General features: G+C 44.4%; 1 protein-coding gene and 1 long non-coding RNA gene across 3 annotated transcripts in view; one reads left to right on the forward strand and one right to left on the reverse strand.

The window, feature by feature from the left end:
- FBXL16 (F-box and leucine rich repeat protein 16) overlaps positions 1 to 26681 on the reverse strand; it is a 239253-nt gene that overhangs the window by 70378 nt on the left and 142194 nt on the right. The window lies entirely within an intron of this gene.
- The window catches only part of LOC134945900 (uncharacterized), a 119020-nt gene continuing 110257 nt past the window's right edge, over positions 17919 to 26681 (forward strand). For both annotated transcript variants that reach the window (XR_010182155.1, XR_010182154.1), the window contains exon 1: positions 17919 to 17980. This is a non-coding gene — a long non-coding RNA (uncharacterized LOC134945900). The remainder of the gene's footprint in view (positions 17981 to 26681) is intronic.

The following is a 26681-nucleotide window of genomic DNA, read 5'->3' on the forward strand; positions in this document are numbered from 1 at the left end:
GAGTGTTTTTTGGAAGGGCCATCCTGCGTGACACTGCAGTGCCACTCCTAGATGGGCCAGGTGTTTGTGTCGGCCACTAGGGTCGCTTAGCTTAGTCATCCAGCGACCTCGGTGCAAATTTTAGGACTAAAAATAATATTGTGAGGTGTGAGGTATTCAGAATAGACTGAAAATGAGTGGAAATTATGGTTTTTGAGGTTAATAATACTTTGGGATCAAAATGACCCCCAAATTCTATGATTTAAGCTGTTTTTTAGTGTTTTTTGAAAAAAACACCCGAATCCAAAACACACCCGAATCCGACAAAAAAAATTGAGGTTTTGCCAAAACGTGGTCGAACCCAAAACACGGCCGCGGAACCGAACCCAAAACCCGAAAAATTTCAAGTGCACATCTCTACTATCTATATTACATGTGTCACTGGGACTATCTATATTACACGTTGCACTGGGACTATCTATATTACACGTGTCACTGGGACTGTCTATATTACACGTGTCACTGGGACTATCGATATTACATGTGGCACTAGGACTATCTATATTACATGTGGCACTGGGACTATCTATATTACATGTATCAATGGGACTCTCTATATTACATGTGTTACTGGGACTATCTATATTATATGTGTCACTGTCTACAGTATATTACATGTGTCATTAGGACTATCTATATTACATGTGTCACTGGGACTATCTTTATTACATGTGGCACTGGGACTATCTATATTACATGTGTCACTGTCTATAGTATATTACATGTGTCACTGGGACTATCTGTATTACATGTGTCACTGGGACTATTTATATTATCTGTGGCACTGGGACTATCTATATTACATGTGGCACTGGGACTATCTATATTACGTGTCACTGTCTACAATATATTACATGTGGCATTGGGACTATCTATATCAAATGTGGCATTGGGACTATCTACATTGCATGTGGCACTGGGACTATCTATATTACATATGGCATTGGGGCTATCTATATTACATGTGTCACTGGGACTATCTATATTACATGTGTCACTGGGACTATCTATATTACATGTGCCACTGGGACTATCTATATTACATGTGGCACTGTCTACAGTATATTACATGTGGCATTGGGACTATCTATATCACATGTGGCATTGGGACTATCTATATTACGTGTCACTGTCTACAATATATTACATGTGGCATTGGGACTATCTATATCAAATGTGGCATTGGGACTATCTACATTGCATGTGGCACTGGGACTATCTATATTACATATGGCATTGGGGCTATCTATATTACATGTGTCACTGGGACTATCTATATTACATGTGTCACTGGGACTATCTATATTACATGTGCCACTGGGACTATCTATATTACATGTGGCACTGTCTACAGTATATTACATGTGGCATTGGGACTATCTATATCACATGTGGCACTGGGACTATCTATATTACATGTGGCATTGGGGCTATCTATATTACATGTGTCACTGGGACTATCTATACATGTGTCACTGGAACTATCTATATTACATGTGTCACTGGGACTATCTATATTACATGTGGCACTGGGACTACCTATATTACATGTGTCAATGTCTACAGTATATTACATGTGTCACTGGGACTATCTATATTACATGTGGCACTGGGACTATATATATTACATGTGTCCCTGTCTACAGTATATTACATGTGTCACTGGGACTATCTATATTACATGTGTCACTGGGACTATCTATATTACATGTGTCACTGTCTACAGTATATTACATGTGTCACTAGGACTATCTATATTACATGTGGCACTAGGACTATCTATATTACATGTGTCACTGGGACTATCTATATTACATGTGGCACTGGGACTATCTATATTACATGTGTCACTGTCTACAGTATATTACATGTGTCACTGGGACTATCTGTATTACATGTGTCACTGGGACTATCTATATTACATGTGGCACTGGGACTATATATATTACATGTGTCCCTGTCTACAGTATATTACATGTGTCACTAGGACTATCTATATTACATGTGTCACTGGGATTATCTATATTACATATGGCATGGGGACTATCTATATTACATGTGTCACTGGGACTATCTATATTACATGTGGCACTGGGACTTTCTATATTACATGTGTCTCTGTCTACAGTATATTACATGTGTCACTGGGACTATCTGTATTACATGTGTCACTGGGACTATCTATATTACATGTGGCACTGGGACCATCTATATTACATGTGGCACCGTCTACAGTATATTACATGTGTCACTAGGACTATCTATATTACATGTGGCACTAGGACTATCTATATTACATGTGTCACTGGGACTATCTATATTACATGTGGCACTGGGATTATCTATATTACATGTGTCACTGTCTACAGTATATTACATGTGTCACTGGGACTATCTGTATTACATGTGTCACTGGGACTATCTATATTACATGTGGCACTGGGACTATATATATTACATGTGTCCCTGTCTACAGTATATTACATGTGTCACTGGGACTATCCATATTACATGTGTCACTGGGACTATCTATATTACATGTGTCACTGTCTACAGTATATTACATGTGTCACTAGGACTATCTATATTACATGTGGCACTAGGACTATCTATATTACATGTGTCACTGGGACTATCTATATTACATGTGGCACTGGGACTATCTATATTACATGTGTCACTGTCTACAGTATATTACATGTGTCACTAGGACTATCTATAATACATGTGGCACTAGGACTATCTATATTACATGTGTCACTGGGACTATCTATATTACATGTGTCACTGGGACTATCTATATTACATGTGTCACTGTCTACAGTATATTACATGTGTCACTGGGACTATCTGTATTACATGTGTCACTGGGACTATCTATATTACATGTGGCACTGAGACTATATATTTTACATGTGTCCCTGTCTACAGTATATTACATGTGTCACTAGGACTATCTATATTACATGTGTCACTGGGACTATCTGTATTACATGTGGCACTGAGACTATCTATAATACATGTGTCACTGTCTACAATATATTACATGTGGCATTGGGACTATCTATATTACATGTGGCATTGGGACTATCTATATTACATGTATCACTGGGACTATCTATATTACAGGTGGCACTGGGACTATATATATTACATGTGGCATTGGGACTATCTATATTACATGTATCACTGGGACTATCTATATTACATGTATCACTGGGACTATCTATATTACATGTGGCATTGGGACAATCTATATTACATGTGTCACTGGGACTATCTATGTTACATGTGTCACTGGGACTGTCTATATTACATGTGTCACTGGGACTATCTATATTACATGTATCACTGGGACTATCTATATTACATGTATCACTGGGACTATCTATATTACAGGTGGCACTATCCACAGTATATTACATGTTAAATTCGGACTATCTATATTACATGTGGCACTGTCTACAGTATGTGGCATTGGGACTATCTACATTGCATGTGGCACTGGGACTATCTATATTACATGTGTCACTGGGATTATCTATATTACATGTGGCACTGTCTGCAGTATATTACATGTGGCACTGGGACTTTCTATATTACATGTGGCATTGGGACTATCTACATTGCATGTGGCACTGGGACTATCTATATTACATGTGTCACTGGGATTATCTATATTACATGTGGCACTGTCTGCAGTATATTACATGTGGCACTGGGACTTTCTATATTACATGTGGCATTGAGACTATCTATATTACATGTGGCATTGGGACTATCTATATTACATGTGTCACTGGTACTATCTATATTACATGTGGCACTGTCTGCAGTATATTACATGTGACATTGAGGCTATATTACATGTGGCACTGTGCAATGTAAATACTGGCTGCTTTATTTTTACACTGCAATTTAGATTTCAGTTTGAACACACCCCACCCAAATCTAACTCTCTCTGCACATGTTATATCTGCCCCCCCTGCACTGCACATGGGCCCTCATTCCGAGTTGTTCGCTCGCTAGCTGCTTTTAGCAGCATTGAAAACGCTAAGCCGCCGTCCTCTGGGAGTTTATGTTATCTTAGCAGAAGTGCGAACGAAAGGATCGCAGAGCGGCTACAAAAAAAATTGTGCAGTTTCAGAGTAGCTGCAGACCTACTCCTACCTTGCGGTCACTTCAGACTATTTAGTTCCTGTTTTGACGTCACAAACACGCCCTGCGTTCGGCCAGCCACTCCCCTATTTCTCCAGCCACTCCTGCGTTTTTATCTGGCACGCCTGCGTTTTTTCACACACACCCGAAAACGGCCAGTTACCACCCAGAAACACCCACTTCCTGTCAATCACTCAACGATCAGCAGTGCGACTGAAAAGCATCGCTAGACCTTGTGTAAAACTAAATCGGATTTTGTGAAAGTACGTCGCACGTGCGCAGTGCGCACCATACGCATGCGCAGAAGTGCTGATTTTTATGCTGATCGGTGCACTGCGAACAACGGCAGCTAGCGATCAACTCGGAATGACCCCCATGGTTTTGCCCAACTGCTAACAAATTTGCTGCTGCGATCAACTCTGAATTACCCCCCACTGTCTACAGTATATTACATGTGGCATTGCGACTGTCTATATTACAGGTGGCCCTACCTACAGTATATTACATGTGGCATTGGGACTGTCTATATTACAGGTGGCACTACCTACAGTATATTACATGTGGCTTTGGGACTGTCTATATTACAGGTGGCCCTACCTACAGTATATTACATGTGGCATTGGGACTGTCTATATTACATATGGCATTGGGACTGTCTATATTACAGGTGGCACTACCTACAGTATATTACATGTGGCATTGGGACTGTCTGTATTACATGTGGCATTGGGACTGTCTATATTACATGTGGCACTGGGACTGTCTATATTACATGTGGCATTGCGACTGTCTATATTACATGTGGCATTGGGACTGTCTATATTACATGTGGCATTGGGACTGTCTATATTACAGGTGGCCCTACCTACAGTATATTACATGTGGCACTGGGACTGTCTATATTACATGTGGCATTGCGACTGTCTATATTACATGTGGCATTGGGACTGTCTATATTACATGTGGCATTGGGACTGTCTATATTACAGGTGGCCCTACCTACAGTATATTACATGTGGCATTGCGACTGTCTATATTACAGGTGGCCCTACCTACAGTATATTACATGTGGCATTGCGACTGTCTATATTACATGTGGCATTGGGACTGTCTATATTACATGTGGCATTGGGACTGTCTATATTACAGGTGGCACTACCTACAGTATATTACATGTGGCATTGCGACTGTCTATATTACAGGTGGCATTGGGACTCTATATTACAGGTGGCACTACCTACAGTATATGACATGTGGCATTGGGACTGTCTATATTACAGGTGGCCCTACCTACAGTATATTACATATGGCATTGGGACTGTCTATATTACAGGTGGCCCTACCTACAGTATATTACATATGGCATTGGGACTGTCTATATTACAGGTGGCCCTACCTACAGTATATTACATGTGGCATTGGGACTGTCTATATTACAGGTGGCCCTACCTACAGTATATTACATGTGGCATTGGGACTGTCTATATTACAGGTGGCATTGGTACTGTCTATATTACAGGTGGCACTACCTACAGTATATTACATGTGGCATTGCGACTGTCTATATTACAGGTGGCACTACCTACAGTATATTACATGTGGCATTGGGACTGTCTATATTACAGGTGGCACTACCTACAGTATATTACATGTGGCAATGGGACTGTCTATATTACAGGTGGCACTACCTACAGTATATTACATGTGGTATTGGGACTGTCTATATTACAGGTGGCCCTACCTACAGTATATTACATGTGGCATTGCGACTGTCTATATTACAGGTGGCACTACCTACAGTATATTACATGTGGTATTGGGACTGTCTATATTACAGGTGGCCCTACCTACAGTATATTACATGTGGCATTGGGACTGTCTATATTACAGGTGGCACTACCTACAGTATATTACATGTGGTATTGGGACTGTCTATATTACAGGTGGCACTACCTACAGTATATTACATGTGGCATTGCGACTGTCTATATTACAGGTGGCCCTACCTACAGTATATTACATGTGGCATTGCGACTGTCTATATTACATGTGGCATTGGGACTGTCTATATTACATGTGGCATTGGGACTGTCTATATTACAGGTGGCACTACCTACAGTATATTACATGTGGCATTGCGACTGTCTATATTACAGGTGGCATTGGGACTCTATATTACAGGTGGCACTACCTACAGTATATGACATGTGGCATTGGGACTGTCTATATTACAGGTGGCCCTACCTACAGTATATTACATATGGCATTGGGACTGTCTATATTACAGGTGGCCCTACCTACAGTATATTACATATGGCATTGGGACTGTCTATATTACAGGTGGCCCTACCTACAGTATATTACATGTGGCATTGGGACTGTCTATATTACAGGTGGCCCTACCTACAGTATATTACATGTGGCATTGGGACTGTCTATATTACAGGTGGCACTACCTACAGTATATTACATGTGGTATTGGGACTGTCTATATTACAGGTGGCCCTACCTACAGTATATTACATGTGGCATTGGGACTGTCTATATTACAGGTGGCACTACCTACAGTATATTACATGTGGCATTGGGACTGTCTATATTACAGGTGGCACTACCTACAGTATATTACATGTGGTATTGGGACTGTCTATATTACAGGTGGCCCTACCTACAGTATATTACATGTGGCATTGGGACTGTCTATATTACAGGTGGCACTACCTACAGTATATTACATGTGGTATTGGGACTGTCTATATTACAGGTGGCCCTACCTACAGTATATTACATGTGGCATTGCGACTGTCTATATTACATGTGGCATTGGTACTGTCTATATTACAGGTGGCACTACCTACAGTATATTACATGTGGCATTGGGACTGTCTATATTACAGGTGGCACTACCTACAGTATATTACATGTGGCATTGGGACTGTCTATATTACAGGTGGCACTACCTACAGTATATTACATGTGGCATTGGGACTGTCTATATTACAGGTGGCACTACCTACAGTATATTACATGTGGTATTGGGACTGTCTATATTACAGGTGGCCCTACCTACAGTATATTACATGTGGCATTGCGACTGTCTATATTACAGGTGGCACTACCTACAGTATATTACATGTGGTATTGGGACTGTCTATATTACAGGTGGCCCTACCTACAGTATATTACATGTGGCATTGGGACTGTCTATATTACAGGTGGCACTACCTACAGTATATTACATGTGGTATTGGGACTGTCTATATTACAGGTGGCACTACCTACAGTATATTACATGTGGTATTGGGACTGTCTATATTACAGGTGGCCCTACCTACAGTATATTACATGTGGCATTGCGACTGTCTATATTACAGGTGGCACTACCTACAGTATATTACATGTGGTATTGGGACTGTCTATATTACAGGTGGCCCTACCTACAGTATATTACATGTGGCATTGGGACTGTCTATATTACAGGTGGCACTACCTACAGTATATTACATGTGGCATTGGGACTGTCTATATTACAGGTGGCCCTACCTACAGTGTATTACATGTGGCATTGCGACTGTCTATATTACAGGTGGCACTACCTACAGTGTATTACATGTGGCATTGCGACTGTCTATATTACAGGTGGCACTACCTACAGTATATTACATGTGGTATTGCGACTGTCTATATTACAGGTGGCACTACCTACAGTATATTACATGTGGCATTGGGACTGTCTATATTACATGTGGCATTGGGACTGTCTATATTACATGTGGCATTGCGACTGTCTATATTACAGGTGGCCCTACCTACAGTATATTACATGTGGCATTGGGACTGTCTATATTACAGGTGGCACTACCTACAGTATATTACATGTGGCATTGGGACTGTCTATATTACATGTGGCATTGGGACTGTCTATATTACAGGTGGCCCTACCTACAGTATATTACATGTGGCATTGGGACTGTCTATATTACATGTGGCATTGGGACTGTCTATATTACAGGTGGCCCTACCTACAGTATATTACATGTGGCATTGGGACTGTCTATATTACATGTGGCATTGGGACTGTCTATATTACAGGTGGCACTACCTACAGTATATTACATGTGGCATTGGGACTGTCTATATTACATGTGGCATTGGGACTGTCTATATTACATGTGGCATTGGGACTGTCTATATTACATGTGGCATTGGGACTGTCTATATTACATGTGGCATTGGGACTGTCTATATTACAGGTGGCACTACCTACAGTATATTACATGTGGCATTGGGTCTGTCTATATTACAGGTGGCATTGGGACTGTCTATATATAACAGGTGGCATTGGGACTGTCTATATTACATGTGGCATTGGGTCTGTCTATATTACAGGTGGCATTGGGACTGTCTATATATAACAGGTGGCATTGCGACTGTCTATATTACAGGTGGCCCTACCTACAGTGTATTACATGTGGTATTGCGACTGTCTATATTACAGGTGGCACTACCTACAGTATATTACATGTGGCATTGGGACTGTCTATATTACATGTGGCATTGGGACTGTCTATATTACAGGTGGCCCTACCTACAGTATATTACATGTGGCATTGGGACTGTCTATATTACATGTGGCATTGGGACTGTCTATATTACAGGTGGCACTACCTACAGTATATTACATGTGGCATTGGGACTGTCTATATTACATGTGGCATTGGGACTGTCTATATTACATGTGGCATTGGGACTGTCTATATTACAGGTGGCACTACCTACAGTATATTACATGTGGCATTGGGTCTGTCTATATTACAGGTGGCATTGGGACTGTCTATATATAACAGGTGGCATTGGGACTGTCTATATTACATGTGGCATTGGGTCTGTCTATATTACAGGTGGCATTGGGACTGTCTATATATAACAGGTGGCATTGCGACTGTCTATATTACAGGTGGCACTACCTACAGTGTATTACATGTGGTATTGGGACTGTCTATATTACAGGTGGCACTACCTACAGTATATTACATGTGGAATTGCGACTGTCTATATTACATGTGGCATTGGGACTGTCTATATTACAGGTGGCCCTACCTACAGTATATTACATGTGGCATTGGGACTGTCTATATTACATGTGGCATTGGGACTGTCTATATTACAGGTGGCACTACCTACAGTATATTACATGTGGCATTGGGACTGTCTATATTACATGTGGCATTGGGACTGTCTATATTACATGTGGCATTGGGACTGTCTATATTACATGTGGCATTGGGACTGTCTATATTACAGGTGGCACTACCTACAGTATATTACATGTGGCATTGGGTCTGTCTATATTACAGGTGGCATTGGGACTGTCTATATATAACAGGTGGCATTGGGACTGTCTATATTACATGTGGCATTGGGTCTGTCTATATTACAGGTGGCATTGGGACTGTCTATATATAACAGGTGGCATTGCGACTGTCTATATTACAGGTGGCACTACCTACAGTGTATTACATGTGGTATTGGGACTGTCTATATTACAGGTGGCACTACCTACAGTATATTACATGTGGTATTGGGACTGTCTATATTACAGGTGGCACTACCTACAGTATATTACATGTGGCTTTGGGACTGTCTATATTACAGGTGGCACTACCTACAGTATATTACATGTGGCATTGCGACTGTCTATATTACATGTGGCATTGGGACTGTCTATATTACAGGTGGCACTACCTACAGTATATTACATGTGGCATTGCGACTGTCTATATTACAGGTGGCACTACCTACAGTGTATTACATGTGGAATTGCGACTGTCTATATTACAGGTGGCATTGGGACTGTCTATATTACAGGTGGCCCTACCTACAGTATATTACATGTGGAATTGCGACTGTCTATATTACAGGTGGCACTACCTACAGTATATAACATGTGGCATTGGGACTGTCTATATTACATGTGGCATTGGGACTGTCTATATTACAGGTGGCACTACCTACAGTATATTACATGTGGAATTGCGACTGTCTATATTACATGTGGCATTGGGACTGTCTATATTACAGGTGGCACTACCTACAGTATATTACATGTGGCATTGCGACTGTCTATATTACAGGTGGCACTACCTACAGTATATGACATGTGGCATTGCGACTGTCTATATTACATGTGGCACTGCAACTGTCTATATTACATGTGGCATTGCGCCTGTCTATATTACAGGTGGCACTACCTACAGTATATTACATGTGGCTTTGGGACTGTCTATATTACATGTGGCATTGGGACTGTCTATATTACAGGTGGCCCTACCTACAGTATATTACATGTGGCATTGGGACTGTCTATATTACATGTGGCATTGGGACTGTCTATATTACAGGTGGCACTACCTACAGTATATTACATGTGGCATTGGGACTGTCTATATTACATGTGGCATTGGGACTGTCTATATTACATGTGGCATTGGGACTGTCTATATTACATGTGGCATTGGTACTGTCTATATTACATGTGGCATTGGGACTGTCTATATTACATGTGGCATTGGGACTGTCTATATTACATGTGGCATTGGGACTGTCTATATTACAGGTGGCACTACCTACAGTATATTACATGTGGCATTGGGACTGTCTATATTACATGTGGCATTGGGACTGTCTATATTACATGTGGCATTGGGACTGTCTATATTACAGGTGGCACTACCTACAGTATATTACATGTGGCATTGGGACTGTCTATATTACATGTGGCATTGGGACTGTCTATATTACATGTGGCATTGGTACTGTCTATATTACATGTGGCATTGGTACTGTCTATATTACATGTGGCATTGGGACTGTCTATATTACAGGTGGCACTACCTACAGTATATTACATGTGGCATTGGGTCTGTCTATATTACAGGTGGCATTGGGACTGTCTATATATAACAGGTGGCATTGGTACTGTCTATATTACATGTGGCATTGGGTCTGTCTATATTACAGGTGGCATTGGGACTGTCTATATTACATGTGGCATTGGGACTGTCTATATATAACAGGTGGCACTACCTACAGTATATGACATGTGGCATTGCGACTGTCTATATTACATGTGGCATTGCGACTGTCTATATTACACGTGGCATTGGGACTGTCTATATTACATGTGGCATTGGGACTGTCTATATTACACGTGGCATTGCGACTGTCTATATTACAGGTGGCATTGGGACTGTCTATATTACACGTGGCATTGCGACTGTCTATATTACATGTGGCATTGCGACTGTCTATATTACAGGTGGCACTTCCTACAGTATATTACATGTGGCATTGGGACTGTCTATATTACATGTGGCATTGGTACTATCTATGGGGGTCATTCTGACCTGATCTCACGCTATCGTTTTTCGCAGTGCAGCAATAAGGTCAGAACTGCGCATGCGTATGCACTACAATGCGCAGACGCGTCACACGGGTACTACAAAGCGGATCGTTGCTGTGCGATGGGTTTAACGGAAAATCCATGTGCACAGCCGAGTGCAAGGAGATTGACAGGAAGAGGGCGTTTGTGGGTGTCAACTGACCGTTTTCTGGGAGTGTTTGGAAAAACGCAGGCGTGTCCAGGTATTTGCAGGGCGGGTGTCTGACGTCAGTTCCGCTGAAGTGATCGCAAGGACTGCGTAAGTCCAGAGCTACACAGAAACTGCACAAATTGTGTTTGCATCTCTCGGCTGGCAAAAGCGATCACACCCTTGCACAGCAAGTATACACTCCCCAGTGGGCGGCGACTATGCGTTCGCACGGCTGCAAAAAGTAGCTAGCGAGCGATCAACTCAGAATGACCCCCTTCATTACATGTGTGATTTTGTGTTTCTCTGACGTCCTAGTGGATGCTGGGAACTCCGTAAGGACCATGGGGAATAGACGGGCTCCGCAGGAGACTGGGCACTCTTAAAAGAAAGATTAGGTACTATCTGGTGTGCACTGGCTCCTCCCTCTATGCCCCTCCTCCAGACCTCAGTTAGTATCTGTGCCCGGCCAGAGCTGGATGCTCCTAGTGGGCTCTCCTGAGCTCCTAGTAAAGAAAGTATTTGTTAGGTTTTTTATTTTCAGTGAGATCTGCTGGCAACAGATTCACTGCTACGTGGGACTGAGGGGAGAGAAGCAAACCTACCTGCTTGCAGCTAGCTTGGGCTTCTAGGCTACTGGACACCATTAGCTCCAGGGTTGGTTCTATATCGGAGTGGCTGAAGGGACCTTGTGACGTACCTAGGGGAGGAGCTACGTCACCAGGGGGAGGAGCTACGGGCGAACAGGGTACCCGAAAAGTACCCTCGCGGGCTCGCTTCGCTCGCCACGCTTCGGGCACGGTGGCTCACTCCGCTTCGCTCACCACCTAATTACTAAAGGTATTAGTTGGTGGCGTGGATAGTAGAGGAACTATCCCGCTGGCCTAGCTCCTCCCCCTTGCGTCGTAACTCCTCCCCTTTACGGAAAAGGTCCCTTAGCCCACTTGATTCTAGCATCTATCTTAGCTCCAGCGGGTTCGAACACAGGGCCTGACCTCGATCGTCCGTTACCGGAGCCGCGCCGCCGTCCCCCTTGCAGAGCCAGAAGACAGAAGAGAAGCGATGAAATCGGCGGCAGAAGACTCCTGTCTTCATTAAGGTAGCGCACAGCACCGCAGCTGTGCGCCATTGCTTCCACAGCACACCACACACTCCGGTCACTGTAGGGTGCAGGGCGCTGGGGGGGGGGGGGGGGGGCGTCCTGGGCAGCAATTATAATACCTTTTGGCACTTAAAATACACATAATTCAGTCTGAAAACTGTATATGTGTAAAACCCCCCGCCATTAAGTTACATAAAACACGGGACAGAAGCCCGCCGCTGAGGGGGCGGGGCCTTCTTCCTCAGCACACCAGCGCCATTTTCCCTTCACAGCTCCGCTGGAAGCAGCTCCCCAGGCTCTCCCCTGCAGTATCCTGATACAAGAAGAGTAAAAAAGAGAGGGGGGGCACATAAATTTAGGCGCAAATAAGATATTTAAGCAGCTATTGGGTAAATCACTTTTTATAGTGTAAATCCCTGTGTTATATAGCGCTGTGGTGTGTGCTGGCATACTCTCTCTCTGTCTCACCAAAGGACTTTGTGGGGTCCTGTCCTCAGTCTGAGCATTCCCTGTGTGTGTGCGGTGTGTCGGTACGGCTGTGTCGACATGTTTGATGAGGAGGGTTACGTGGAGGCGGAGCAGGGGCAGATATGTGTGGTGTCGCCCCCGACGGGGCCGACACCTGATTGGATGGATATGTGGAAGGTCTTAACCGACAGTGTCAACTCCTTACATAAAAGGTTCGATGACGCAGCAGCCTTGGGACAGCCGGGGTCTCAGCCCGCGCCTGCCCAGGCGACTCAGAAGCCGTCAGGGGCTCATAAACGCTTGCTAGCTCAGATGGTAGACACAGATGTCGACACGGAGTCTGACTCCAGTGTAGATGAGGATGAGACAAATGTACAGTCTACAAAAGCCATCCGATGCATGATTACTGCAATGAAAGATGTATTGCACATTTCTGACATTAACCCGGTTACCACCAAGAGGGGTATTTTGTTTGGGGAGAAAAAGCAGCCAGTGACTTTTCCCCCATCTGATGAATTAAATGAATTGTGTGAAGAAGCGTGGAGTTCCCCTGATAAGAAACTTGTGATTTCTAAGAGGTCACTGATGGCGTACCCTTTTCCGCCAACGGATAGGTTACGTTGGGAAACATCCCCTAGGGTGGACAAGGCGCTAACACGCTTATCTAAAAGGGTGGCACTGCCGTCTCAGGATACGGCCGCCCTAAAGGAGCCTGCGGATAGAAAGCAGGAAGCTATCCTGAAGTCTGTGTATACACACTCTGGTACTCTACTGAGACCTGCTATTGCTTCAGCCTGGATGTGTAGTGCTGCAGCAGCATGGACTGATTCCCTGTCAGACAACATTGATTCCCTCGACAGGGATACTGTTTTGCTAACCCTCGAACATATAAAAGACGTCGTCTTATATATGTGGGATGCCCAGAGGGACATTTGCCTGCTGGCATCTAGAATTAATGCAATGTCCATTTCTGCCAGGAGAGTATTATGGACTCGGCAGTGGACAGGTGATGCTGATTCTAAAAAACACATGAAGGTTTTGCCTTATAAGGGTGAGGAATTGTTTGGGGACGGTCTCTCGGACCTCGTATCCACAGCAACTGCTGGGAAGTCGACTTTTTTACCTCAGGTTCCCTCACAGCCTAAGAAAGCACTGTATTATCAAGTGCAGTCCTTTCGGCCTCAGAAAGGCAAGCGGGTCAGAGGAGCATCCTTTCTGGCCAGAGGCAAGGGTAGAGGAAAGAAGCTGCACCAGGCAGCCAGTTCCCAGGAACAAAAATCCTCCCCTGCTTCCACTAAGTCCACCGCATGACGTTGGGGCTCCACAGGCGGAGCCAGGTGCGGTGGGGGCGCGTCTCCGAAACTTCAGCAACCAGTGGGTTCGCTCACAGGTGGATCTCTGGGCTGTACAAATTGTATCTCAGGGATACAATCTGGAGTTCGAGGCAACTCCCCCTCGCCGTTACCTCAAATCAGCCTTGCCAGCTACTCCCAGGGAAAGGGAGGTAGTACTGGCGGCAATTCACAAGCTGTACCTCCAGCAGGTGATAATCAAGGCCCCCCTCCTTCAACAGGGAAGGGGTTACTATTCCACAATGTTTGTGGTACCGAAACCGGACGGTTCGGTGAGACCCATTCTGAATTTAAAATCCTTGAACACTTATATAAAGAAGTTCAAGTTCAAAATGGAATCGCTCAGGGCGGTTATTGCAAGACTGGAAGAGGGGGATTTTATGGTGTCGCTGGACATCAAGGATGCTTACTTGCATGTCCCCATTTACCCACCTCACCAGGAATACCTCAGGTTTGTGGTACAGGACTGTCATTACCAATTCCAGACGTTACCGTTTGGTCTCTCCACGGCACCGAGAATATTTACCAAGGTAATGGCCGAAATGATGATACTCCTTCGGAAGAAGGGAGTTATAATTATCCCGTACTTGGACGATCTCCTCATAAAGGCGAGGTCCAGAGAGCAGTTGTTGGTCAGCGTAGCACTCTCTCAGGAAGTGTTGCAACAGCACGGCTGGATTCTGAATATCCCAAAGTCGCAGCTGATTCCTGCGACGCGTCTGCTTTTTCTGGGCATGATTCTGGACACAGAACAGAAGAAGGTGTTTCTCCCGGTGGAGAAGGCCCAGGAATTGTCATCTCTGGTCAGGGACCTCCTGAAACTAAAACAGGTGTCGGTGCATCACTGCACGCGAGTCCTGGGAAAGATGGTGGCTTCTTACGAAGCAATTCCCTTCTGCAGTTTCCATGCAAGGATCTTTCAGTGGGATCTGTTGGACAAATGGTCCGGATCGCATCTTCAGATGCATCGGTTGATCACCCTGTCCCCAAGGGCCAGGGTGTCTCTGCTGTGGTGGCTGCAGAGTGCTCATCTTCTCGAGGGCCGCAGGTTCGGCATACAGGACTGGGTCCTGGTGACCACGGATGCAATCCTCCGAGGATGGGGGGCAGTCACTCAGGGAAGAAACTTCCAAGGACAGTGGTCAAGTCTGGAGACTTCACTACACATAAATATACTGGAACTAAGGGCCATTTACAACGCCCTGAGTCAAGCAGAGCCCCTGCTTCAAAACCACCCAGTACTGATTCAGTCAGACAACATCACGGCGGTCGCCCATGTAAACCGCCAGGGCAGCACGAGAAGCAGGATGGCAATGGCAGAAGCCACAAGGATTCTTCGATGGGCAGAGAATCACGTGCTAGCACTGTCAGCAGTGTTCATTCCGGGAGTGGACAACTGGGAAGCAGACTTCCTCAGCAGGCACGACCTCCACCGGGAGAGTGGGGACTTCATCAAGAAGTCTTCACACAGATTGTAAATCGCTGGGAACTGCCACGGGTGGACATGATGGCGTCCCGCCTCAACAAAAAGCTAAAAAAATATTGCGCCAGGTCAAGGGACCCTCAGGCGATAGCTGTGGACGCACTAGTGACACCGTGGGTGTACCAGTCGGTTTATGTGTTCCCTCCTCTTCCTCTCATACCCAAGGTGCTGAGGATAGTAAGAACGAGAGGAGTAAGAACTATACTCATCGTTCCGGATTGGCCAAGAAGAACTTGGTACCCAGAACTACAAGAAATGATCTCAGAGGACCCATGGCCTCTGCCTCTCAGACAGGACCTGTTACAGCAGGGGCCCTGTCTGTTCCAAGACTTACCGCGGCTGCGTTTGACGGCATGGCGGTTGAACGCCGGATCCTAACGGAAAAGGGCATTCCAGATGAAGTGATTCCTACGCTGATAAAAGCTAGGAAGGATCTTAACGTTGTGTTGGATTTCCTGAAATCACACTGGTTTGAGCCACTTAGGTCCGTGGAGCTAAAGTATCTCACGTGGAAGGTGGTCATGCTGTTTGCCTTAGCTTCAGCTAGGCGTGTGTCAGAATTGGCGGCTTTGTCGTGTAAAAGCCTGTATCTGATCTTCCATATGGACAGGGCAGAATTGAGGACTCGTCCCCAATTTCTCCCAAAGGTGGTATCAGCGTTTCATTTGAACCAACCTATTGTGGTGCCTGCGGCTACTCGGGACTTGGAGGATTCCAAGTTGCTGGACGTAGTCCGGGCTTTGAAAATTTATGTTTCCAGGACGGCTGGAGTCAGGAAAACTGACTCGCTATTTATCCTGCATGCACCCAACAAGCTGGGTGCTCCTGCTTCAAAGCAAACTATTGCTCGCTGGATCTGTTGCACGATTCAGCTGGCACATTCTGCGGCTGGACTGCCGCATCCTAAATCAGTAAAAGCCCATTCCACAAGGAAGGTGGGCTCTTCTTGGGCGGCTGCCCGAGGGGTCTCGGCTTTACAGCTTTGCCGAGCTGCTACTTGGTCGGGTTCAAACACATTTGCTAAATTCTACAAGTTTGATACCCTGGCTGAGGAGGACCTTGAGTTGCTCATTCGGTGCTGCAGAGTCATCCGCACTCTCCCGCCCGTTTGGGAGCTTTGGTATAATCCCCATGGTCCTTACGGAGTTCCCAGCATCCGCTAGGACGTCAGAGAAAATAAGAATTTACTCACCGGTAATTCTATTTCTCGTAGTCCGTAGTGGATGCTGGGCGCCCGTCCCAAGTGCGGACTCTCTGCAATACATGTATATAGTTATTGCTTCACTAAAGGGTTATTGTTATGAGCCATCCGTAAAAGGAGGCTCAGTTGTTGTTCATACTGTTAACTGGGTATGGTTATCACAAGTTGTACAGTGTGATTGGTGTGGCTGGTATGAGTCTTACCCTGGATTCCAAATCCTTTCCTTGTTGTGTCAGCTCTTCCGGGCACAGTTTCCCTAACTGAGGTCTGGAGGAGGGGCATAGAGGGAGGAGCCAGTGCACACCAGATAGTACCTAATCTTTCTTTTAGAGTGCCCAGTCTCCTGCGGAGCCCGTCTATTCCCCGTGGTCCTTACGGAGTTCCCAGCATCCACTACGGACTACGAGAAATAGAATTACCGGTGAGTAAATTCTTATTTTTTGTAACATTGGTAAACACGTTATATTACATGCGGTGAGAAATGTTTATGCTGAGTATTGCTAATGGATCGCCACTTTTGTTCTTTCTATGAAAGCAGTTTCTGGACACCAGCTGGTCCTGAGTGTATAATGGCGCTGCAGAACCTTGGTAAGTACTCTTAATCATTTGGCAGCAGTATCTGCTTTTCTTTTTAAATAACAGCGTGTTTTTTCTCTAGCATGGCATTACATAGGATTATTGGCCTCTTACTATATTATAGATATGGCTTAGTTATTGGCACAGGAAGGCGGAAAATAATGATTAATGGGTAATGGTTGTGTTAAAATTTGTTTTGTATCGAACTCTATTTCTCATAGGACGTATTTGGCAGAGAACGGGATCACTGTTCTATAATATTGAAAAAGTCTTATTGTAATAGACTGTTAATCCCAGTCCTAAATCTTGATGGTGGTGGTGGGACTACTGTTACGTCTTGCCTCTATGGTAGTCTCCAAGACTCCTACAGACCAAAGACGGGCTTAGGTCTCTGCCAGGCAGATATATTACATGTGGCATTGGGACTATCTATATTACATGTGTCACTGTCTACAGTATATTACATGTGTCATTGGGACTATCTATATTACATGTGTCACTGGGACTATCTATATTACAGGTGGCACTACCTACAGTATATTACATGTGGAATTGGGACTATCTATATTACATGTATCACTGGGACTATATGCATTGGGACTATCTATCTTACATGTATCACTGGGACTATCTATATTACATGTGTCACTGGGACTATCTATATTACATGTGTCGCTGGGACTATCTATATTACATGTGTCGCTGGGACTATCTATATTACATGTGTCACTGGGACTATCTATCTATATTACATGTGTCACTGGGACTATCTATATTACATGTGTCACTGGGACTATCTATATCATATGTGTCACTGGGACTATCTATATTACATGTGTCACTGGGACAATCTATATTACATGTGTCACTGGGACTATCTATGTTACATGTGTCACTGGGACTATCTATGTTACATGTGTCACTGGGACTATCTATATTACATGTGTCACTGGGACTATCTGTATTACATGTGTCGCTAGGACTATCTATATTACAGGTTTCACTGGGACTATCTATATTACATGTGTCACTGGGGCTATCTATATTACATGTGTCACTGGGACTATCTATATTACATGTGTCACTGGGACTATCTATGTTACATGTGTCACTGGGACTATCTATATTACATGTGTCACTGGGACTATCTATGTTACATGTGTCACTGGGACTATCTATATTACATGTGTCACTGGGACTATCTGTATTACATGTGTCGCTAGGACTATCTATATTACAGGTTTCACTGGGACTATCTATATTACATGTGTCACTGGGGCTATCTATATTACATGTGTCACTGGGACTATCTATATTACATGTGTCACTGGGACTATCTATATTACATGTGTCACTGGGACTATCTATGTTACATGTGTCACTGGGACTATCTATATTACATGTGTCACTGGGACTATCTATATTACAGGTTTCACTGGAACTATCTATATTACATGTGTCAGTGGGGCTATCTATATTACATGTGTCACTGGGACTATCTATATTACAGGTGTCACTGGGACTATCTATATTACAGGTGTCACTGGGACTATCTATATTACATGTGTCACTGGGGCTATCTATATTACAGGTGTCACTGGGACTATCTATATTACATGTGTCACTGGGACTGTCTATATTACAGGTGTCACTGGGACTATCTATATTACATGTATCACTGGGACTATCTGCATTGGGACTATCTATATTACATGTATCACTGGGACTATCTGCATTGGGACTATCTATAGTACATGTATCACTGGGACTATCTGCATTGGGACTATCTATCTTACATGTATCACTGGGACTATCTTTATTACATGTGTCACTGGGACTATCTATATTACAGGTGTCACTGGGACTATCTATATTACATGTGTCACTGGGACTGTCTATATTACAGGTGTCACTGGGACTATCTATATTACATGTGTCACTGGGACTATCTATATTACATGTGTCACTGGGACTATCTATATTACATGTGTCACTGGGACTATCTATATTACATGTGTCACTGGGACTATATATATTACAGGTTTCACTGGGACTATCTATATTACATGTGTCACTGGGACTATCTATATTACATGTGGCATTGGGACTGTCTATATTACATGTGTCACTGGGACTATCTATATTACATGTGGCATTGGGACTGTCTATATTACATGTGTCACTGGGACTATCTATATTACATGTGGCATTGGGACTGTCTATATTACATGTATCACTGGGACTGTCTATATTACATGTGTCACTGGGACTATCTATATTACATGTGACATTGGGACTGTCTATATTACATGTATCACTGGGACTATCTATATTACATGTGGCATTGGGACTGTCTATATTACATGTATCACTGGGACTATCTATATTACATGTGTCACTGGGACTATCTATATTACATGTGGCATTGGGACTATCTATATTACATGTGACATTGGGACTGTCTATATTACATGTATCACTGGGACTATCTATATTACATGTGGCATTGGGACTGTCTATATTACATGTATCACTGGGACTGTCTATATTACATGTATCACTGGGACTGTCTATATTACAGGTGTCACTGGGACTATCTATATTACATGTGACATTGGGACTGTCTATATTACATGTATCACTGGGACTATATATTACATGTGTCACTGGGACTATCTATATTACATGTATCACTGGGACTATCTATATTACATGTGTCACTGGGACTATCTATGTTACATGTGTCACTGGGACTATCTATATTACATGTGTCACTGGGACTATCTGTATTACATGTGTCGCTAGGACTATCTATATTACAGGTTTCACTGGGACTATCTATATTACATGTGTCACTGGGGCTATCTATATTACATGTGTCACTGGGACTATCTATATTACATGTGTCACTGGGACTATCTATATTACATGTGTCACTGGGACTATCTATGTTACATGTGTCACTGGGACTATCTATATTACATGTGTCACTGGGACTATCTATATTACAGGTTTCACTGGAACTATCTATATTACATGTGTCAGTGGGGCTATCTATATTACATGTGTCACTGGGACTATCTATATTACAGGTGTCACTGGGACTATCTATATTACAGGTGTCACTGGGACTATCTATATTACATGTGTCACTGGGGCTATCTATATTACAGGTGTCACTGGGACTATCTATATTACATGTGTCACTGGGACTGTCTATATTACAGGTGTCACTGGGACTATCTATATTACATGTATCACTGGGACTATCTGCATTGGGACTATCTATATTACATGTATCACTGGGACTATCTGCATTGGGACTATCTATAGTACATGTATCACTGGGACTATCTGCATTGGGACTATCTATCTTACATGTATCACTGGGACTATCTTTATTACATGTGTCACTGGGACTATCTATATTACAGGTGTCACTGGGACTATCTATATTACATGTGTCACTGGGACTGTCTATATTACAGGTGTCACTGGGACTATCTATATTACATGTGTCACTGGGACTATCTATATTACATGTGTCACTGGGACTATCTATATTACATGTGTCACTGGGACTATCTATATTACATGTGTCACTGGGACTATATATATTACAGGTTTCACTGGGACTATCTATATTACATGTGTCACTGGGACTATCTATATTACATGTGGCATTGGGACTGTCTATATTACATGTGTCACTGGGACTATCTATATTACATGTGGCATTGGGACTGTCTATATTACATGTGTCACTGGGACTATCTATATTACATGTGGCATTGGGACTGTCTATATTACATGTATCACTGGGACTGTCTATATTACATGTGTCACTGGGACTATCTATATTACATGTGACATTGGGACTGTCTATATTACATGTATCACTGGGACTATCTATATTACATGTGGCATTGGGACTGTCTATATTACATGTATCACTGGGACTATCTATATTACATGTGTCACTGGGACTATCTATATTACATGTGGCATTGGGACTATCTATATTACATGTGACATTGGGACTGTCTATATTACATGTATCACTGGGACTATCTATATTACATGTGGCATTGGGACTGTCTATATTACATGTATCACTGGGACTGTCTATATTACATGTATCACTGGGACTGTCTATATTACAGGTGTCACTGGGACTATCTATATTACATGTGACATTGGGACTGTCTATATTACATGTATCACTGGGACTATATATTACATGTGTCACTGGGACTATCTATATTACATGTATCACTGGGACTATCTATATTACATGTGGCATTGGGACTATCTATATTACATGTGACATTGGGACTGTCTATATTACATGTATCACTGGGACTATCTATATTACATGTGGCATTGGGACTGTCTATATTACATGTATCACTGGGACTGTCTATATTACATGTATCACTGGGACTGTCTATATTACATGTGTCACTGGGACTATCTATATTACATGTGGCATTGGGACTGTCTATATTACATGTATCACTGGGACTGTCTATATTACAGGTGTCACTGGGACTATCTATATTACATGTATCACTGGGACTATCTATATTACATGTATCACTGGGACTATCTATATTACATGTGTCACTGGGACTATCTATATTACATGTGTCACTGGGACTATCTGCATTGGGACTATCTATCTTACATGTATCACTGGGACTATCTATATTACATGTGGCACTGTCTACAGCAGGGCCGGATTAACAATTGGGCGGGTGGAGCTGCTGCTCCAGGCCCCCCATCAAAATAGGCCCACAGGATCTGCTTTGCTGCTGCTGCAGCCAGGGGATTTTTTTCCCCTGCTACAGCAGCGTCAGCAGGCAGTCACACCCGCGCTTCCAGGATCCGCTCGCTCTGGCAGGGCCGCAGTGGATACAGGAACTCAGTCGGGGTCAGAGCTACACGGAACTCAGGGGGGCGGAGCGACATGGCACTCAGGCTGCTGCTCACATCGGCCCTCATTCTGAGTTGTTCGCTCGTTAGCTGCTTTTAGCAGCATTGCACACGCTAAGCCGCCGCCTACTGGGAGTGAATCTTATCTTAGCAGAATTGCGAATAGAAATTTCTTAGCAGTTTCTGAGTAGCTCGAGACTTACTCTGCCACTGCGATCAGTTCAGTCAGTTTCGTTCCTGGTTTGACGTCACAAACACACCCAGCGTTCGCCCAGACACTCCCCCGTTTCTTCAGACACTCCCGCGTTTTTCCCAGAAACGCCAGCGTTTTTTCGCACACCCCCATAAAACGGCCAGTTTCCGCCCAGAAACACCCACTTCCTGTCAATCACACTCCGATTACCAGAACGATTAAATTTCTTCGTTAGGCCGTGAGTAAAATACCAAACTCTTTTGCAAATTTACTTGGCGCAGACGCACTGCGAATGTTGCGCATGCGCAGTTTGCAACTAATCGATCCGTTGCGAAAAAATCTTACGAGCGAACAACTCGGAATGAGGGCCATCCATGCTGTGAGAGGGAGAGGAGAAAATGCAGCAAAACCAGGGCCGGCTTAGCCTGCGAGACTGCACTCTGCTGTAGTGACGTTTAAGGTAAGAGTGAGTGGAGGGAACAGTGTGTTTGTGTGTGCACTTCATTGTGTGTATGTGACTTCCATGTTAACTTCTATATGTGTGTCTGTGTGTGTCTTGATTGTGAGCTTCTGCAGGGAGTAGAGTTTAAAATAGCGCAAGGGTTAGGAAGTGTGTGAGTGTGATAGAGCGCAGGCTGCAGGGGCAGGAAGTGTGTGAGTGTGATAGAGCGCAGGCCTCGGGGGCAGGAAGTGTGTGAGTGTGATAGAGCGCAGGCTGCAGGGGCAGGAAGTGTGTGAGTGTGATAGAGCGCAGGCCTCGGGGGCAGGAAGTGTGTGAGTGTGATAGAGCGCAGGCCTCGGGGGCAGGAAGTGTGTGAGTGTGATAGAGCGCAGGCCTCGGGGGCAGGAAGTGTGTGAGTGTGATAGAGCACAGGCCTTGGAGGCAGGAAGTGTGTGAGTGTGATAGAGCGCCCTCGGGGCAGGAAGTGTGTGAGTGTGATAGAGCGCAGGCCTCGGGGGCAGGAAGTGTGTGAGTGTGATAGAGCACAGGCCTCGGGGGCAAGAAGTGTGTGAGTGTGATAGAGCGCAGACCGCAGGGGCAGGAAGTGTGTGAGCGTGAAAGAGCACAGGCCTCGGGGGCAAGAATTGTGTGAGTGTGATAGAGCGCAGACCGCAGGGGCAGGGTGTGTGACAGAGCGCAGGCCTCGGGGGCAGGAAGTGTGTGAGTGTGATAGAGCGCAGACCTCGGGGGCAGGGAGTGTGTGAGTGTGATAGAGCGCAGGCCGCAGGGGCAGGAAGTGTGTGAGTGTGATAGAGCGCAGGCCTCGGGGGCAGGAAGTGTGTGAGTGTGATAGAGCGCAGGCCGCGGGGGCAGGGAGTGTGTGAGTGTGATAGAGCGCAGGCCTCGGTGGCAAGAAGTGTGTGAGTGTGATAGAGCGCAGGCCGCGGGGGCAGGGAGTGTGTGAGTGTGATAGAGCGCAGGCCGCCTGGGAGGGAGTGTGTGAGCGTGAAAGAGAGCAGGCCGCAGGGGCAGGAAGTGTGTGAGTGTGATACAGCGCAGGCCGCGGGGGCAGGGAATGTGTGAGTGTGATGGGGCGCAGGCCGCAGGGCAGGAAGTGTGTGGGACTATCTATATTACATGTGTAATTGGGACTATCTATATTACATGTGTCATTGGGACTATCTATTACATGTGGCACTGGCACTATCTTTATTACATGTGGCACTGGGACTATCTATATTACATGTGTCACTGGGACTATCTATATTACATGTGTCACTGGGACTATCTATATTACATGTGGCACTGTCTACGGTATATTACATGTGGAATTGTGACTATCTATTTTACATGTGGCATTGGGACTATCTATATTACCTGTGGCATTGGCTCTATCTATGTTACATGTGGCACTGGGACTATCTATATTACATGTGTCACTGGGACTATCTATATTACATGTGGCACTGGGACTATCTATGTTACATGTGGCACTGGGACTATCTATATTACATGTGGCACTGGGACTATCTATATTACATGTGTCACTGGGACTATCTATATTATATGTGCCACGGAGTATCTTTAGAGATGAGCGCCTGAAATTTTTCGGGTTTTGTGTTTGGTTTTGGGTTCGGTTCCGCGGCCGTGTTTTGGGTTCGAACGCGTTTTGGCAAAACCTCACCGAATTTTTTTTGTCGGATTCGGGTGTGTTTTGTATTCGGGTGTTTTTTTCAAAAAACACTAAAAAACAGCTTAAATCATAGAATTTGGGGGTCATTTTGATCCCAAAGTATTATTAACCTCAAAAACCATAATTTACACTCATTTTCAGTCTATTCTGAATACCTCACACCTCACAATATTATTTTTAGTCCTAAAATTTGCACCGAGGTCGCTGTGTGAGTAAGATAAGCGACCCTAGTGGCCGACACAAACACCGGGCCCATCTAGGAGTGGCACTGCAGTGTCACGCAGGATGTCCCTTCCAAAAAACCCTCCCCAAACAGCACATGACGCAAAGAAAAAAAGAGGCGCAATGAGGTAGCTGTGTGAGTAAGATTAGCGACCCTAGTGGCCGACACAAACACCGGGCCCATCTAGGAGTGGCACTGCAGTGTCACGCAGGATGGCCCTTCCAAAAAACCCTCCCCAAACAGCACATGACGCAAAGAAAAAAAGAGGCGCAATGAGGTAGCTGTGTGAGTAAGATTAGCGACCCTAGTGGCCGACACAAACACCGGGCCCATCTAGGAGTGGCACTGCAGTGTCACGCAGGATGTCCCTTCCAAAAAACCCTCCCCAAACAGCACATGACGCAAAGAAAAAAAGAGGCGCAATGAGGTAGCTGTGTGAGTAAGATTAGCGACCCTAGTGGCCGACACAAACACCGGGCCCATCTAGGAGTGGCACTGCAGTGTCACGCAGGATGTCCCTTCCAAAAAACCCTCCCCAAACAGCACATGACGCAAAGAAAAAAAGAGGCGCAATGAGGTAGCTGACTGTGTGAGTAAGATTAGCGACCCTAGTGGCCGACACAAACACCGGGCCCATTTAGGAGTGGCACTGCAGTGTCACGCAGGATGTCCCTTCCAAAAAACCCTCCCCAATCAGCACATGATGCAAAGAAAAAGAAAAGAAAAAAGAGGTGCAAGATGGAATTGTCCTTGGGCCCTCCCACCCACCCTTATGTTGTATAAACAAAACAGGACATGCACACTTTAACCAACCCATCATTTCAGTGACAGGGTCTGCCACACGACTGTGACTGATATGACGGGTTGGTTTGGACCCCCCCCAAAAAAGAAGCAATTAATCTCTCCTTGCACAAACTGGCTCTACAGAGGCAAGATGTCCACCTCATCATCACCCTCCGATATATCACCGTGTACATCCCCCTCCTCACAGATTATCAATTCGTCCCCACTGGAATCCACCATCTCAGCTCCCTGTGTACTTTGTGGAGGCAATTGCTGCTGGTCAATGTCTCCGCGGAGGAATTGATTATAATTCATTTTAATGAACATCATCTTCTCCACATTTTCTAAATGTAACCTCGTACGCCGATTGCTGACAAGGTGAGCGGCGGCACTAAACACTCTTTCGGAGTACACACTTGTGGGAGGGCAACTTAGGTAGAATAA

The sequence above is a fragment of the Pseudophryne corroboree genome, chromosome 7 (assembly GCF_028390025.1).
Source record: "Pseudophryne corroboree isolate aPseCor3 chromosome 7, aPseCor3.hap2, whole genome shotgun sequence".
NCBI lineage: Eukaryota > Metazoa > Chordata > Amphibia > Anura > Myobatrachidae > Pseudophryne > Pseudophryne corroboree.